Source organism: Corvus hawaiiensis, chromosome 26, assembly GCF_020740725.1.
Source record: "Corvus hawaiiensis isolate bCorHaw1 chromosome 26, bCorHaw1.pri.cur, whole genome shotgun sequence".
Classification (NCBI taxonomy): Eukaryota; Metazoa; Chordata; class Aves; order Passeriformes; family Corvidae; genus Corvus; species Corvus hawaiiensis.
The window spans coordinates 29,148,538-29,160,940 of record NC_063238.1 but is presented as its reverse complement, the minus strand read 5'-3'; the positions used below and the strand labels follow the sequence as shown (position 1 = coordinate 29,160,940).

The following is a 12,403-nucleotide window of genomic DNA, read 5'->3' as shown; positions in this document are numbered from 1 at the left end:
CATGATCTAGTAGCAGTGGAACTTTTGTAATCTTGTCAACAGGAGGCTTTTTATAAAAATCAGGAAAATATTAAGATAGACTAGGTAACTCTTCTGTGTGTGTTTGTATATGAGCATCTTCTAACAAAAAGGGATTACAAAAGTGAAAAAAAAAGTTTTTAAATATCAAGAGTGTGATGTGTCACAGAACATTTTCTATCAGAGCCTACTTCAGAATCTTAGCCCAAATGTTCAATTCTGGAAGGCTGCAGCTTATGGAATACACAATAATTCTACAATAGCAACAGATATATTAGTCATATATCTGCTAGTTATCTTTACTATCATCTACCTTGACTTCTGTATGTCAATTTGTCATCTACCTAGAGTTCTGTAAGGCCTTTGGCATGGCCACACAACATCTTTGCTGGTAAATAGGAGAGATTTGTACTTGATTGGGTGGACTGTTTGATGAATAACACAGTGGCCACATGGTCACACCCAAAATGTTGCAGTCAACAGCTTAAAGTCCACTTAGAATTAGCAACAAGTGGTGTCCCTCAGGGGGTCTGTATTCAGACAAATACTATTCAATATCTCTGTTAATGATATGGACAGTGGGATTGAGTGCACCCTCAGCAAGTTTGGAAATGGCGCTGAGTTGAGTGGTGCACTTGATTTGCTTGAGGGGAGGGATGCTCTCCAGAGGGGCATCCACAGGCCGGAGGAGTGGGCCAATGAGAACCTCATTGTCTTGGGGTGACACTCATGACATTCAGTGAGGCCAAGTGTAACATCCTGGTCAGTTCTCAGTATCAATAGTGACTAGGGGATCAAGGGATTTAGGACAGTCTTGCAGAGAAAGACTTGGGGATATTGGTAGATGAAGAACTGGACATGAACCAGTAACGTAGATGAGGATAGGAGCACCTCCCCTACAAAGACAGGCTGAGAAAACTGGGGCTGTTCAGTCTGGAGAAGGGAAGATTTTGTGGAGACTTGCAACCTCCAAGTATCTGAAGGGAGCCTACAGTGAAGTTGGAGAGAGACTCTTCATCAGGAATTGTAGTGATAGGTCAAGGGGGAATGGGTGCAATTGAAAGAAGGGAAATTCAGGTTTGTTATTAGGAAGAAATTTTTTACTATGAGGATGGTTAGACACTGGAACAGGCTGCGGATGCTCCAACCCTGGCAAGTGTTCAAAGACAGTTTGATAAAGCCTTGAGCAACCTTGTCTACTGGGAGGTGTCCCTGGGGGTGTTGGGACTAAATAATCTCAAAGGTCCATTCCAACCTCTTAAAATTCTCTGGTTCTATGATTAAGGTTGGATATGAGAAAGAAACTCTGTATAAAGAGTGCAGTAAGGTACTGGAACAAGTTACCCAGAAAAGCCCTTGCTTTGAGTAACCTGAAAGATGCCCCTTCCCATGGCAGTGGGGTTGGAACTAGGTGATCTTCCGAACCAAACCATTCCATGATTTTATTCTGCGATAAAGAATTGCAATACCTGTTCCTAATCAGGGAACATCCAGTTTAATTTTACTTTGCATAATGATGCTCAAAGAAAGGGATGTGTTTTCATAATATTGTACAGTAAGTGTTGATAAACTGGTAATGATTTTTTTAAACTATTGCATAAAAATCTGGCATCGGTTCACTAAAAGGAAAATGTAACTTGGTACTACAAGGAAACTAGAAAAGTAAAATTCTACGTCTCAAATTTGTGCTGGATAAAAATTCTCTTAAATGGTTAGCAGTCAGCAGATATGGAGAAACGCATCTCTAATGAAATTGTTTTTCTTTGTACTACTGTGTTTCCATTTCTATTTCCTGTTCCATGAGTGTTTGGATGCAATTCTGGTATCAGCTGCAGGAAAGAGGGAACCCATAGATGAAAGATTTGAGAGTTGTCTTCCACAACAAGTTTTTCTCCTTTCTATTCACTCCTTGAAAGATAAAACTGAGATTTTCTCAAATGTAGGAGCCTGAAAAGACCCTCACTGTCAGTCAAGACTTCTGTTGGTGAATCTACTCTAAGTTGCTATCTCAAGGAGTATGTGAACATTGCTGTACACAAATGCAAAAGAACAAAACTATTATTCCAGTTAGGAACCAATGGTCCTTACTGAGTTACAGTTTAAATAAGCATCGGGGAAAACAGGTGAAGATAGTTAGGAGGGTAAAGGGAAGATGAAAATAATATCTTGCAAAGGAAGAATTAGTTTTCTTTATGTCTTGTTCAAGCTGCTGAAAAGGTTTATATATATTTGTGTGCACATGTACCTTCACATATGTATAAGTATCTGGATACATGGTTATATAGATAGCTATATATGCATTTATAGATATATGTGTGCGAGATTTTTTTTAAATTGAACTAATTCTTCAATGCTGGAGATTTAGAATATGTTTTTTTAGAAGAAAGTCAAGGAAACCTGTTATGCTTAAAATTTTCAGTATTTTTTATTTAGGATGCTATTAGATTCTGGTGAAGAACAGTGTAAGAAGCTGTGTGGAAGAGAATAGAATCAGTCAGCACTTAAAAAGGAAAAGATGATTAAGCCTCAATATAGGGCTTGAAATAGACTACTTTTGCAAGATTTACAAGATCTTTCTACATTCCAGAGTGTGGGTGTGGAAGAATAGTACACATTTGTATGAGTGGAGAATTTGTTTTTAAATTAAGAAGGCATGATAGTGAAATTTTGCAAGCTTTACTAAATCTTTCATGATGACATTTATTTTCTCAGATTGCTGTAGTAATTAGTGAGGTGACGTTTCCCATTGTTTTCTTTTTACAAATAAGTGAAGTTTTACTGAGGTGCAGCTGCTTGTGGAAATTATTCTTCTAGCATGACAATGGATTTTGTCATTTTACTTAGTGAAATTAATGAAAGTGTAATCAGATTATACTTGTCACCCTCCCTTTAATTTTGTAACAGACAAATATTTTCAGGGGACTACACATGTGTATTTGAAAAAATATATAACTAGACAGCTTAAAAGGTTGTCTTGGATAGACAAAGTCACTACTTATGTTTTTTTACTTTGATATTGTGGAATAACTTTTATATTAATTAAATGATTTTGGGTTGACTATTTGTGAAGCTCATCACCTTTGACTCCCTCCTTGTCCAGTTTTGTACTTCATCTAATTGATCTCCTCAGAATTAAATCTTGTTGAAATTACATAATTGAATGTCCTCAGCTTTTAACTGATTTACCTGGCACTTAAATGGCAGCTAAACAATAACAAATCGAAAAAAAGCATGTCAGACATGACCGTTATGCAAAGTGCAGTCAGTATTTCATTTGCATCTTTGTGTTACTGTGTATGCTTGATTTAGTGTATTTCACGTGATAATCTGTGCCTCAAATTATAAATACAAAATAGCTTAACACAGTGAAATTTATGCCAAAAAAACGTTTTTTCATAAATCATATTTGCAATTACCTACAAAAAAAAGTTTGTTTTCAGAAAGACATTTTTACTTCCTGTATTTGAGCCAAGCTTCCAGCAAAATTTCATACTTGGGAGTATTGCCGGGTCATGTAACAGACACCATCTATTTTTAGAGCTTTCTTGTTGCCCACCCAATGCATATTTGTGATTTTTGTGTACCCTTTATTTCACATTTATACAACTAGCTCCCCTCAAAATAAATGATTGCTTTTAAAAACACTGTCTAGACCTTATTTTGGTAAGTAGCTAATACTTCCAACTCCGATTCAGAAGAAAAGAGTTGCATTTCCAGATTAAGACTACTGTTCAATTTTTTCCAAATTTCTGTCTTTCTCATTATTTTTATGTGGTACTAGATGAACCATTTCAGCTAAGCTGATAATATGTTTTCAGTTTTCTGAGTGCCCAGCTTGAGAAAAAAGGATTTTGTTTGCACTAGTGATAAGAAATCCCATGATTTAATGAAGTTAGCAGAAGGTATGCTTGAACCGATAAAACACCTCATAAATCAACTGCTTTGCAAAGCCAGTTGGAGTCATCTGATGATACCTATTGCGTGTTATGAAAATAGTCTTTAGTGCAACCTGCAAATAATTCACTGTACTAGCCTTATCTTAGGGAGTGGCAGGAAAAGAGCTGCTCCATGTAGGGCACAAGCTGGGAGCCAAGGAGACCCCACTCAGGCTGTGCTGTGAGGCACAGCCCTGCAGGGGCTGCACATGGAGAGCAGAGCTGGGACTCTGACAGGGTCCAACACAGCACCCCACACAGCCAGTGATGAACCAGTCCAGGGTCCCTCCAGACAGTGCAGCTGTGAGCTGCAGCAGGTCTGACCAGCTAAGCTCCCCACAGAGTAGGACTGAGAGGCTCATGCAGGAGGGAGGGATAGGGACAGAGCTGCAGCAGGTCTGGATGCCTCAGGGTGGGTTGAAACAGAGGCCCAGGAACCATGGACAATGGTGGGTGGCAGTGCCAACAGCTGAGGCTTGTCAGGGCCAGGAAGGGTTATTGATTTCCTCAGAGTCCTGATTCTGCCTAAAAGAATCCCGGAGAAAATTATTTAATACTTGCCTATAAAGCAAAAGATATGGACCGAACTATACAAGTTCTTCATTGTGTACTTTTCAGGTCAGTCCTTGAAAAATCACATAGAAACCATAATTAAACCATTTGCTTTGAGGCAGTGATATGGTGTATATATAAGTGGATGACAGAATGGCAATATGAACCGTGATATTTCCTTGCTTTTATTTTTCTTTGCAATTTGGATAAGATCTTGTTTTCTTCTTTCTTTTTGAAATAAATTTCTGAGCATAAGCATACTGTCAGTAAACATCCAAAAGTACGTTGGTAGTTTTCTTTTTTTTTTTAAATTAAGGAGTTGGGTGATTAGAATTGAATACTAATTTGAAACAAGGTATCATACTCAGCAGTTGTCTAAAACATTTTTTTTCTCTAATTAGCCACCCCAACTTGCAGTGAAGTGTTCAAAGAAGCTTTAAATATTTGAATAATAACATGACTATACATATATATATATATATATATATATATATATATACCCAAACTCTGTTCACAATTCCAAGGAAATATGTTTCCAGATTTACTAGTACTTAACCAGTTAATTAATTTAACCAGAAAATTTAATTGCCAGTTAAATGTTCATCACAAAATTAACACTGCATTGAAATCAATGAAATAAATTCAGATCTATTTTAAACAGAGAAATAAAATGCATCCCTTATGCAATTGTACTGGGCTAAGTTGTAGCATTTAATACAGTATATTTATGTCTCTTTGTGTCAACTAAAATAGTCTTTCATATGTTTATGCTCAGAAAGCAATTTTTTATTAGCCAAAACTATATTTTACAAAACTAAAAATAAAATTATTTTGGAAATGATTAGCCTACCGTAGTGTTCTGGTAAAAATCATCAGAAAATTCCATCATGTGTGTCTTCATAAGCACAGACATAGTATGAAAGTTTGGAAAGCTCCACTGTTAGAAATATGATATAATCATTTTGTGACAGCTATTAATTTTTTTGCATAAGTGAAAAAAAGTATGAATATGTTTATTTAACAATAATAGTAAGTGGAGCTGTGAGAAACTGCTGCAAAATGGAATTTTTGATCACTTAATAAATATATATTTTCCTTGTATTGAGAGCCTGCAAGATCAGCATGTATCTGCAAAGATATTTCTAAATGTTGATAATGTCAGTGTGTCCAAAGATTTAATTGTATTAAAATCTTCTTTCTAGCGACTGGTGGCTAATTTTCTCTTAGGAACTCTGAATGGAAGGAAGCTTCAAACATAGTGTTTAAAAAGGGAGTTAATACTCATAGTTTTTAATCTCTTGTATTTAAGCAAGATAAATCATCCTTTCATCTATACTCTCTGTTGAGGCCACCAAGAATTAAATGTACAGGTTACCTGATCAGTGCTGCTGAGCTGAATAGGAGAAATTAACTGAAATTACTGGAGACATCCGCTACCTGTTCTCTGTTGGTGAATTGGTCTCCTAAAATATCTGACTCCCTGATTATGCCTATGTTTTTAACACTTACTCCCCTTAGAGAGAAAAAATATTTTAAGTAGATTAATATGTAGTTCTTTAAAATTTCAGCATGCCTCTAGTGTTAAATATAATTTGGTATTGGCTCCTCACTCAAGTACTTCCAAAGGTTTGAATCTGGTACTTAATCAACAGACTCACGCTGACTATAAAATTAAAATTAATTTCTTTGGTCCAACTTTGGTAAAAGCAGAGAGAAAAATGACTGTAAAAATGTGTAAAATTACAATTAATCCTTAATATTCATTCATATTAAATACTGTTACAATTACAGGTAGCTGAATTTTCTGTTTGCTTGGCTCTGGGGAGAGGCTCTGGTAACTAAGAAGGGCATGGAAAACCATCAGACATGCCAGAACATCCTTTTCTCTACATCTAAAATTTTATTGAAAACCATTCAGGACACTGGATAAATAAAAACAAATCAAAACAATACCAACAACAAAATCCAAAGCAAAATTAAGAATACTTTGCTAATTTTATGTTCTTAAAATATAAAAAGCACTAAGTAAACTGCTAACAATCTCTAATTTTAAAAGGGGGAAAATATATTTCTAGAAGACTAGATTTTGCCTCTAAAACTTTCTATTTTTAAAGTGAAAGGATTATAATTTACATCTTCCATGTGCTAAATTGTCAAATTTATTTTACAGATTTTTTTATGAAGAAAGGCCAGCAAAGAATAAGTGTTGGCACTAGCAGAAGCTTCCAGTGCCCTCATTTAATAGTTCCGTTTGCTTTTGTATTTCTTATTCTGACACATATATTTTTCTCCTTTTAATAGATATCAGTCTGTGTCAAACAGGCAGCTATTAGGCTATTCTGTTAATACTGTCGTGTCAACTAATACCACCCTGGTAGCTACAGTAAGCCTCTTTTTCTGACTCAGACCCTTTCCTTCTCCTGGTCCTCAGAAATTTATCCATATTTTTTTCAGAACACTTATATATATGTATGTTGGATCCTTTACTATCTCCCAGCCAAGCTCCATACTTTATGTTTTTTGGGAAACTATTAAGCTATTATTATTGGAGCAAGTGCTCCAATCTTTCTCATATTCATTCTCCTCAAAACCAGAAGTCAAAAAAAGCCCCACATTTTTTCTTTGCTTTTACTTCCTTCCTCCTCTGTTTCTGCTATGTCAGGGTTTCCACTTATAGAATTTCCTGACTGTAAGACTTGTTTTACTTGCCCTGTCTTTTCTCACTTCCTCTCCCTTTAGGTGATCTACAGTACTACAAGATGTAGTGCAGGGTGCCCAAAACTAGTGCCAATGTCTTGTCTGGGCAAAACGCCACAACAATGTGTTGATTCTCCCTCCTGAATTCAAATTTTGTTGTATTAAACTCCATTTAACTTCATGCATGTGTATCCTTTTTTTCTTTTTGTTTCTCATATGAAAAATTCCTTCTTAAACCATATAAACACCCTTTCAGAGTATTTTATCAATTCATTTAGATTACTGCCATTTCAAACAGCAGTTGGAGTATCTAACTCCAAGTTAATTCTGTACCTTTCATTTACAAATATAACAGTTGCTCAAGTAAGAAGACTCTACTAACAAAATAAAGAAAAAAATGTCAGCTCTGTGAGGTTCTAGGTTAAATCTGGCAAGCTCTCTTTGATTTTTTGGTTATCAGGGCTTTAAGACATGTCACAGTGGAATATTTGCAGTCTTCATTCACAACTAACTCTGAAAATTGAAATTTACAAAGATTTCTTTTCACTCTCCTGCTTATGTCTTTTTGGATATTGATGTAGACCAGGACTTGTTGATAGGGAGACAATGAATCATTTACTGTACCTCAAAAAGTTCCATTATCAATCACAGCTCTGATTTTTTTCAGCTCAGGCTGTTTATTATGCCCTAAGAATACACATTTTTCTCCTCTCACCACTGTTCACTTTCTGTCCAAATTTTCAACCAGAGCAGATACTGTGAGCTGATTAGGATCAAATTAGGGATTCTCCACTTTTGAAAAAACTTCAAGTGTCTTATCTCATTGATTTTTATTTCAGCTGCTCCATGGCTCTCTAGACATTTCCATTATTTGCCTGGAAAGATAAGAAATAAAGGAATTTAATTTCAAAATTTAGGGACTAGTGAACAAAACCAAACAGGATGACACTCTCAGTTCTTAAAGAAAGTGAAAATATAAAAGGTATAAATCCTAGACAAAGACCAACGGGGAGATAAGGATACAGAAAGCAACAGGAACAAATACCAAAGCAGATGAAGGAGAGAAAAACGACAATTAAATAAAGAAAGAAGGCACCATCAACAAAAGTGGAAAACCGTGAGATAGGTAACAGAACTGAATGATTCTTAATAGGAAAATTTTCACTGCATGAACAAAAAAATAAATACTGCAAAGCTGTAAACAGAAGGTATGTAGAATCTTGAACTGAAAATTGATAGGGACACAACAATAAATATCTACAAGCAAAACTTGTAGATAAGAGAAACAGATAATTGAAAGAAATGTAACAGAATGAAATGTATAGGTAAACATATTCAGCTCTATATGGATTCTGAGTAGACAAGACATTTAAACAGATTTTTTTTTAGATCTGAAAAGTTTGCTTTATGAAAAAATACACTGAAGCAATAAAATTCTTGGCACTCTTCTTATAAATGCAAAGCTGAAACATATCAATTGTTCTATACTCTTAGGAATATTTTGATATGATTTTGAAAGTCTAGACACTGATTGAGAGAGAAAGGTATATAATTAAAACTGATAAAAGAATGTGCTAGCCCAGACAAGGTGCCACTTGTCTCTTGAATTTATGCTTACATTACTGCAAAGAAGCCAAGGTTTTTACAAGTTTGGAAAGAATAGCTAGCTAGAAGGGAAATCTGAAGTTAAACTGTAAGGATTTTGAACCCAAACCCAAAACCAAACCAAACCAAACTAAATGAAACACAAGCAACCAACTAAAACTTCAGCTATATTTTAAGGTGGAGGCAACTTTCTAGTAACAGACATTAGCAAGAGACTTTCCCATTATCAGCCTTCCATAGGATATCTTTCCTTGAACTGAATGGCCAGTTGAAGTGGCTGATGGATATTGGACTAGCTTGTTTACTTCTCATGTAGTGCAAGATAAACCTCTTTTACAACCTCTGAGTTTATTATCTATCTTTGGAAAAACTGGTAACTAGATTTAGCTGGTAACTACCTAAATATGAGGAGTGCACACGATAGTTTTGTAATGAGATGAGTGTGGTCATCTCTGAGAAACAAAAACTTTACTTATTCACTTTTCTTTGTGTCGTTAAATTGCTTAATGGCATTTGAAATAACCTAGGAAGAAAAGTTGATTTTTGTTGTGGAGGCCATCTTTGCACTGTAACACAACAGGCCAGCACTGTCTGTGGCCATTAGTTTTCCATCTATGTTTCAGTGATAGAAAGGAATAGAATGATCACAATAATAGTCTTGTCCCAGAAAGTTATAGTCTATGGGAAAGCATCATTCTATTACAGGGTTGTCTAACTGTTAGACCTGTTTACATGACATAAAGGTAACCCTTAAACCAGCTGTTAAATTCACCTTGTATTGTTGCAATTGACAGTATCAATAAAAATACCTTATAAAGTTGATAATTGAATCAGAATATATCTGGAACTAAATATATTGTCACTAAACTAAAACCTGAACATTTGGTTCCTGTGTGAATGGACTATTTCTATTATCTTTGGAGAAAGTCATGATCCTTCTAGTTTAACTGGTACGTCTGCAGAAAGCCAAAAGGAACCTTTGAGGTTTTGTGCAAATATAGGTGTGTACGTGTATTTACATATACACTAATTAGAAAGAAGATCAGGCATACAGCTTGACCTAGAGAACTTTTCTCTCTGTCTCTCTAATATTTCTCTTATATTATGATTGTGGTTCCTTATTTCTGAAAAGTGACTCCTATAGATTATGTTACATCGCACAGTTGGAAATTAATATTTTATCATTCAAATTGTTTTGATGCCTGAAACTTAAGAACAAATTAATGTCAATAATATACTGGAAATCCCTGAATATGTTGATATGGATGAGAGACATTGCCTACCAAAAAAACCCCAAACCAAAAAATCACAAAAACTAAACCAAAAACAATGCCAAAAAGCCACCACACCCCCGCCCCCCCGAGATCCTTTTTAAGGGTTAGTAGCATTAAAAAATTCTCTAAATCTGATGTCATTTCTTCTGTATCCAGTGCAAGTCTTTAGGATGTAAATGTAGCAAAAGAATTAGTTATGCAGAAGTGTCTTTTTCATTAAGATTTACAAATTCAGCCATGAAATTATAGCTTTTCTTATATAGTCCAATATGCTTCCATTTTGCATTGTAAAACATATATCCTACACATCTAGTTTTCAGTGTATAAAAAATTTAGCTTCTGTATGTCTGTAACCTATGTACAAAGAACTGAGGTAATTTTGCTCATTAAATGTTGCTGCCTTATAATATGAAACAAGCTGTGCACAGAAATGAATGTGTATTTTATCTAGTTTTAAAGAATATTAGAAGCTCCTCTGAGGTAAAATAGATTTGCTTTTCTTGCTGACACTCTCCATATATCCACCATACTAAAATTATATAAGTAAACTAAGTTTAACTGAGATTGTCTAATTCTAATCTTTTATTAGATAAATGCTGTTCATTCTCAACTGTGGTCTGAAAGAAACCAATAAAGACTTCTACTGCTAAAGTCTGCAGGTGGACATTTCTCTAACACTTTTTTACAAGGTGATTAAAGTTGTTGATGAGAGAGCTTCTCCAGAGTAATCAGCATCTATCTAGAAAGAATTGAGCTCATATTTTTGGGTGGAATGCTGGGTGCTGGAAAAAGAAAAATGAAAAGGGCCTAGTGTGATGATCTAAATAGTAAATGATACATACAAAACTGAGGAATGTTTTGGAGAGATATTACATAAGTAAGATATGAGAGGAATGAGAGGAGATAGGTGCTGTAAAGTGCATAGCAGACCTATATACTCCCGAAGGGAACTGACACACTTCAAAATGTCAATATCATGAGTGGTGACAACAACTGCATTTTTGGCTATTTCTGTACTGTTAATTTTCATATATTGCACTATTTCAATTGTCATTTAGAAAATAGTTGTCCATAATTCCAAAAAGATTTATACAGTTTGAAGGAAATGGTAAATACTAAAGGACATAATTTTCTAATAGAAACCACTGACATGCATTTTTTGTCATGGTAAAATCTGGAATTAAGTCAAAGTAATGTTTGGGTTTTTTTCCTAATTTGAAGCTCAGTAATTTCTTAGGTTACTGCCTTCATTACATACTATGATACTTGGTAATCCAGCTCTATAAATATAATCTGGATGAAAAAAGCACAGTGGCATGTTAATCATGGTAATATATTTCATAGCCTTTTGAATATTGATAACCGTAAAAATATTCTTTGCCTAGTTCCATTATAAACATGTTATACCAGACCATGTGAAAAAGAATCATGGCTGTAATAGTTCCTATTAATTATTTTTATTTCCTGTGTGATTTTGAATGAGTATGGGAAGTGAAAACATATTTAAATATAGAATTGAAAAAAATACTTAAAATGTAAAAACATCACAAGATCCTCCATTCCCCCCTCACACACAAAAAAAATAGAAAAATCAATTAAACCTCTTGACTGTCCAAAATACAAAGAAATATGAAAAATTACAGTATCCACTAAATAAATCAGTTAAACTTTTTCTCCCAAATGAAAGACTATAGTAAATATTACCAAAAAGTATTATGTTTCCACATATAAATACTATGGACAAGTCTCATTATCAGGAAGTGTATTATAAATTATACCAGTTTGGTTATAGGGAAGGTAAAAAATTATAATGGAGATATCTTGCTTTTCTGAAATTAGATGAAAATCTATGGATTTGACTACAGTTTTGCATGAAAAATAAGTACTGAATGTATTTGTAACTTCCTCTTTTCATAATATTACTTTCACTATCAAACTATTTTCTACAATTTATCTATTTCATTTCATTGAGCACTCAATAAAATTGTTTTATCCATTTCTATCCTACCTTTCTAAGACCCTCCTAATTAATCATTGTCTCATAATTTTTTTTTTTTTTACTTAACCATTCCATATTTGCAGTTCTATCTATGAATAATTTTTTTTTAACTTCACTTTTTTTTTTCAGGATATCAACTAAATTACTAAAATTATAAAATTACAAAAATCCCTCACCTACAAAAATGCTAGACAAGTTTCTATTTCTATCATAGTATTTGCACCTGTAATTAGCAATATGCTGGTAGGTTTTCAGCTTTGGGTATACTGAAAGTTGGAATTACATTTGAAACGATTGTTCAATTTTATGTGGAGGTTTTAGAA

The 12,403-nt window shown here is 34.3% G+C and overlaps 1 protein-coding gene across 6 annotated transcripts in view; it reads left to right on the top strand.

The window, feature by feature from the left end:
• Nucleotides 1-12,403, top strand: part of CSMD3 (CUB and Sushi multiple domains 3) — a 612,506-nt gene that overhangs the window by 81,470 nt on the left and 518,633 nt on the right. The gene's annotated exons all lie outside the window — the stretch shown is intronic.